Raw genomic sequence first — 6,930 nt, 5'->3', positions numbered from 1 at the left:
TTTGACCAGGGCCCATAGAAAGGAATAGGGTGCCATTTGGGACGCACGGCAGGACTACTCCTGTTTCTGTCACCAAAACGCCAGCCAAAGTCATTGAGTGACAGTCACACTACTCACAGAGTCAGGGAGTCTGCTGACGCTAAATGTAGCTAGCGCCTAGCTTTAGAACCCTAGAACTCTGAGGAATTTCTTACTGTGTGTTGTTCTGTTTTCTTCTTCAGAGTCTAGAATGGGCCGGGTTCTTGTTTGAAATGATTTTATTTAAGATATTAATAAAATTGCCTGTTTGGCAAAGGTCTATGTATCATAATTTTACTTCAGTGTCATTGTATCTCATAAGATTTATGGCGATATTGGACGTATCCGCGATGCAGCTCAAGTCATACTGTTAAAATTAATGAGAGAAGGTATACGTCCCATATGGCAGCCTTTTCACTATATACTGTAGTTCTGTACTTTAGACTGGGCCCCGAATGGCTCTGGTCAAAACAGGTGCAAAATATAGAGAATAGGGTGCCATTTGGGATGCAGCCAAGGTCAAAGAAATATTATAGGGGAGAAGAAGAGAGAGTATTTATAGTAGTGATGTTATCTTCGTATTTAGTCACTATTTACAGAAGCTTTGTTATTTGTTTGAAGGAGTATGATCCTACTGAGACAGATTTAAATTGGGAGTCTGATGTCTTGGGAGATAGACGCAATTAGAGATTCTGAATTTAACATTTTACATGTATTTTTAAAATGTATTTAACCTTCATTTAACTAGGCAAGTTAGTTAAGAACAAATTCTTATTTACAATAACGGCCAAACCCTAACCCGGACGACGCTGGGCTAATTGTGCGGCGCACTATGGGACTCTCAATCATGACCAATCACTGCCTGGTACGGCAACTGCTGGGCCTCCGACCGCAAGGCACTACAGATGGTAGTGCGTATGGCCCAGTACATCAAGCTTCCTGGGGCCAAGTTTCCTGCCATCCAGGACCTCTACACCAGGCGATGTCAGAGGAAGGCCTTAAATATTGTCAAAGACCCCACTAACCCCAGTCATAGACTGTTCTCTCTACTACCGCATGGCATGCGGTACCAGAGCGCCAAATCTAGGACCAAAAGGCATCTCAACATTTTTTCCCCCAAGCCATCAGACTCCTGAACAGGTAATCAAATGGCTACCCGAACTATTTGCATTGTGTCGTCCCCGTCCCCCCACAACCCCCCAAAATACTAAAATCACCCGGAATTCAGCAAAAAATGTGTTTAACTTCAGAAATATGTTCCAAAGTATTTCCCCCCCCAAAAAAAAGAAGATGCAATTGTGTCTCAACGTAATCAAGGTATCTTTACTACCATCTCTTTTTGGGCTTAGTTCTGGTCAATTTGCAGTGTACAAATTATTATAATTTTACCCCCCCCCAAAACAAAAAATAATAATAAAATATTGTGTTATGTAGAGTTCATATCTGTATTTTAAGACACTACCTCACCTAATAAAAATGAGAGAGCTTGAGAGGATACAATATAAAGATTGAGCAGCTAGGGTACTGCATGGATTGGAGAGAGGTGTGGGGAGATGGGAAAGGGGAAAGCAAAGAGAGGGGAGAGAGGAATGGGGAGAAGGGAGAGGGGAAAGCGAAGAGAGGGGAGAGAGGAGTGTGGAGAGGGGAAAGTGAAGGGAGGGGAGAGAGGAGAGAAGAGTGGGGAGAGAGGAGTTGGGAGAGGGGAGCAGGGAGAGAGGAGAGGGGATTGGGGAGTGAGGAGTAGGGAGAGGGGAGAAGAGAGAGGGGAGTGGGGTGTAGGGAGAGTAGAGGAGTGTGGAAAGGAGAGAGGAGTGGAGAGTGGACAGAGAGGAGAGGGGAGAGAGGTGAGAAGAGAGAGCTTGAGAGGATACAATATAAAGACTGAGCAGCTAGGATACTGCATGGATGGGAGACGGGAGAAAGGAGTGGGTAGAAGGGAGATGGGAAAGCGAAGAGAGGGGAGAGAGGAGTGGGGAGAGGGGAGAAGAAAGAGGGGAGTGGAGAGGGGACAGGGGAGAGAGGAGAGAGGAGTGGGGAGAGGGGAGAAGACAGAGGACAGTGGGGAGAGAGGAGAGGGGAGTGGGGAGTAGGGAGAGTAGAGGAGTGGGGAAAGGGGAGAGAGGAGTGGACAGAGAGGAGAGGGGACAGGGGAGAGAGGAGAGAAGAGATAGGAGTGGGGAGTAGGGAGTAGGAAGGAGGCTAGGCTATAGCTGCTTTGAATGAAATTACAGCCGCCGGGCACTACCTGTTGCTGAGGGTTGGTTACAAAGATGGCTCTATGGTAGAGAGGCACGGAGGATGTGTGTGTGTCTGTGTGTGTGTGTGTGTGTGTGTGTGTGTGTGTGGGGGGGGGGATTGTTAAACCAGCGTTCTGAAGTGGACAGATCAGATGCAGACGAGATTAGATTTTGGTTAAAAGCCTCTCCGGAGCACTAATTGCATGGGGCTGCGAGCACAGAGACCAGAGAAAGGTCAGTGGCATGGAATTGAATGCCCCCTAGCTAATCTCACATCTATGCCCACCCTCCCCATCCCACAGACGCAGAGACACACTGGTGCACACACACTATGGTACACACGTGCACACACACACACACACACACACACACACACACACACACACACACACACACACACACACACACACACACACACACACACACACACACACACACACACACACACACACACAACAAAGACAGTGCGTGCACACCCAGACACATACACATGCATGCATACATCAACCCACATCAAATCAAATTGTATTTGTCATATGTGCCGAATACAACAGGTGTAGACCTTACCGTGAAATGCTTACTTCCAAGCCCTTAACCTCACTAGGGTAGGGGGCAGCATTCGGAATTTTGGATGAAAAGCGTGCCCAAAGTAAACTGCCTGCTACTCAGGTCCAGGAGCTAGGATATGCATATAATTGGTAGATTTGGAGTTTAAAGTTTCCAAAACTGTTCAAATAATGTCTGTGAGTATAACAGAACTGATATGGCAGGCAAAAACCTGAGGAAAATCCATCCAGGAAGTGCTATTATTTTGAAATGCCTGTTTTTCCATTGATAGCCTATCCACCATACAAAGACTTTTGACCCAGTTCACAATCTCTATGGCTTCCACTACATGTGGCCAGTCTTTAGGCATTGTTTCAGGCTTTTACTCTGAAAGATGAGGGAGATACACAACTTTCAATGAGAGGACAGTGGAAATTCCAGACATGAGTCCAGCGCATGACCGGGAGCGCACCTTTCTTGTTTCTCCTTTTCTATTGATGAAGATATTGTCCGGTTGAAATATGATCGATTATTTGTGACAAAAACAACCTGAGGATTGATTATAAACATCGTTTGACATGTTTCTATGAACTTTTATGGTACTTTTTAGATTTTCTGTCTGTCTGTTGTGACCGCGCTTTGTTCCAATGGATTACTGAACAAAACGCACCAACAAAACTGAGGTTTTTGGGCATAAAGAGGGACATTATCGATCAAAACTGTCACGTCCTGACCAGCAGAGGGCGTAATTGTGTTAGTTTTGGTCAGGATGTGGCAGGGGTTTTGTGTGTGTCAAGTGTTGTGTTGGTGATTGGACTCCCAATTGAAGGCAGGTGTGTTGAGTTGCCTTTGATTGGGAGTCCTATATAGTAGTGTGTGTTTTTCTTTGGGGTTGTGAGTAGTTGTTTTTGCACTGCGTGTTGTGTGCCCGCAAAACTGTTCCTGTCATCGTGAGTAGAGTTTATTGTTTTTCCCTGTGGATGCTTTACTTGTGTTTATTAAAAAACTATGAGTATCCACATTCCCGCTGCGCCTTGGTCCATTTCTGAAGACAGTTGTTACAGCACTGTTCCTGTCATCGTGAGTAGAGTTTATTGTTTTTCCCTGTGGATGCTTTACTTGTGTTTATTAAAGTGGGTGGGGTTATATCCTGCCTGTTTGGCCCTGTCCGGGGGTATCATCGGATGGGGCCACAGTGTCTTCTGATCCCTCCTGTCTCAGCCTCCAGTATTTATGCTGCAGTAGTTTATGTGTCGGGGGGCTAGGGTCAGTCTGTTACATCTGGAGTATTTCTCTTATCTTATCCGGTGTCCTATGTGTATTTAAATATGCTCTCTCTAATTCTCTCTTTCTCTCTTTCTGTCTTTCTCTCGGAGGACCTGAGCCCTAGGACCATGCCTCAGGACTACCTGGTATGATGACTCCTTGCTGTCCCCAGTCCACCTGGCCGTGCTGCTGCTCCAGTTTCAACTGTTCTGCCTGCGGCTATGGAACCCTGACCTGTTCACCGGACGTGCTTGTTGCACCCTCGACAACTACTATGATTATTATTATTTGACCATGCTGGTCATTTATGAACATTTTAACATTTTAACATTTTGACCATGTTCTGTTATAATATCCACCCTGCACAGCCAGAAGAGGACTGTCCCACCCCTCATAGCCTGGTTCCTCTCTAGGTTTCTTCCTAGGTTTTTGGCCTTTCTAGGGAGTTTTTCCTAGGGAGTTTTTCCTAGCCACCGTGCTTCTTTCACATGCTTTGCTTGCTGTTTGGGGTTTTAGGCTGGGTTTCTGTACAGCACTTTGAGAATATCAGCTGATGTACGAAGGGCTATATAAAAATAAATTTGATTTGATTTGAACTACCCACCACAAAAGGACCAAGCAGCGGAAGAGGAGGGAGCCCCAGGAGAACAATGTGGATGGATGGACTTGGCAGGATGAGCGAAGATTCTGGGAGGACAAGTTAAGGGAGCTAAGGGAACCCGAGAGGCAGCCCCAATAATTTTTTTGGGGGGGGGCACAAGGGCTGTTTGGCGGGGCGAGATTGGAGCCCCAGGCCAGCTCCCCATACACTTGTAGGGCAGAGACAGACTGGACAGGTCCCGTGCTTTGGGGTTGGGGCTGTGGTGAGGCCTGGGATTTTCAGGCCGGTAGGCACAGTACCAGCGCCCCGCATGTGCCAGGGCGAGGAGAGCATCGAGCCAGAAGGGTTGATGCCAACCCTGCGCTCAAGACCGCCAGTGCGCCTCTACGGTCCGGTGTTTCCCGCTATACGCACTAGCATGGAGGTGCGTGTCTGCCAGGGTGCCCCGCCTGTCCTCCGGCCCAGCCTGAGTGGCCCGCCTGTCCTCCGGCCCAACCCGAGTGGCCCGCCTGTCCTCCGGCCCAGCCCGAGTAGCCCGCCTGTCCTCCGGCCCAGCCCGAGTGGCCCGCCTGTCCTCCGGCCCAGCCCGAGTGGCCCGCCTGTCCTCCGGCCCAGCCCGAGTGGCCCGCCTGTCCTCCGGTCCAGCCAGAGTGCTCCGTCTGCCAGGGTCAGCCCGAGTGGCCCGTCTGCCCGGCGCAGCTATCGGCGCCACCGAAGTGGGCGACGCCGAAGGTGGAGCGAGGTCCACGTCCCGCACCTGAGCCACCTCCAGGAGAGGTGGGTTGGGGAGGGAGGGTGTAGCACAGTGCCGTCGTTGACGGCAGCCACCCTCCCTTCCCTCCCTTATTGTTTAGGGGTTATTGTCTATGGGTTTTGTTGGGGTATTGGGGATTTTTTTGTGTGTTTTCTTTTGTAAGGTGCATTCCGGGGTCGGAACTTTGAGGGGGGGGTACTGTCACGTACCTGACCAGCAGAGGGCGTAATTGTGTTAGCTTTGGTCAGGATGTGGCAGGGGTTTTGTGTGTGTTAAGTGTTGTGTTGGTGATTGGACTCCCAATTGAAGGCAGGTGTGTTGAGTTGCCTTTGATTGGGAGTCCTATATAGTAGTGTGTGTTTTTCTTTGGGGTTGTTGGTAGTTGTTTTTGCACTGCGTGTTGTGTGCCTGCAAAACTGTTCCTGTCATCGTGAGTAGAGTTTATTGTTTTTCCCTGTGGATGCTTTACTTGTGTTTATTAAAAAACTATGAGTATCCACATTTCTGCTGCGCCTTGGTCCATTTCTGAAGACAGTTGTTACAAAAACAAACATTTATTGTGTAACATGGAGTCTTCAGAGTGCAACCATATGAAGATCATCAAAGGTAAGTGATACATTTTATCACTATTTCTGACTTTTGTTACTCCTCTTCTTGGCTGCTAACTGTTTGTAATAATTTGTCTACTGGGCGCTGTTCTCAGATAATCGCATGGTTTGCTTTCTCCGTAAAGCCTTTTTGAAATCTGACACAACGGTTGGATTAACAAGAAGTTTATCTTTAAGCTGGTGTATAACATTTATATATTTTATGTATGTTATAAGAATTTCTGTTTTGTTGAGTTTCACACTCTGCAATTTCACCGGATGTTGTTTGAGACAGTGGATTACTGAACAAAACGCGCTAACAAAACGGAGGTTTTTGGATATAAAGAGTGACTTGATGATTTTTTTTTTTTTTTTTTTTTTACTGCATTGTTGGTTAACCTCTCTAGGGGGTGTGGGACGCTAACATCAAATTCTAAAACAGAAATACTCATTATAAAAATTAATGAAACATTCAAGTGTTATACATCGGTTTAAAGATTAACTTCTTGTTAACCTCTATGGGCTAGGTGGTGCACTCCATCAACAGCAGGTGCATTTCATGAGCGGCAAATTTGAAACCAAATAAATGTCAAAATTCAAATTTTTCAAACATACAACTATCTTACACCCTTTGAAAGATAAACATCTCCTTAATCTAACCACGTTGTCCGATTTCAAAAAGGTTTTACGGCGAAAGCATAAATTTAGAGTATGTTAGGACAGTACATTTACAAGAGTTGTGTGTAATGTTTTGTCAATTCAAAGACAGGGTCACCAAAACCATAAAACCAGCTAAAATGATGCACTAACCTTTTACAATCTCCATCAGATGACACTCCTAGGACATTATGTTAGACAATGCATGCATTTTTAGTTCTATCAAGTTCATATTTATATCCAAAAACAGCGTTTTACTATGGC

Source organism: Salmo salar, chromosome ssa09 (genome assembly GCF_905237065.1).
Source record: "Salmo salar chromosome ssa09, Ssal_v3.1, whole genome shotgun sequence".
In the NCBI taxonomy this organism is placed as follows: domain Eukaryota; kingdom Metazoa; phylum Chordata; class Actinopteri; order Salmoniformes; family Salmonidae; genus Salmo; species Salmo salar.
Note: the sequence above shows the minus strand (reverse complement) of the source record.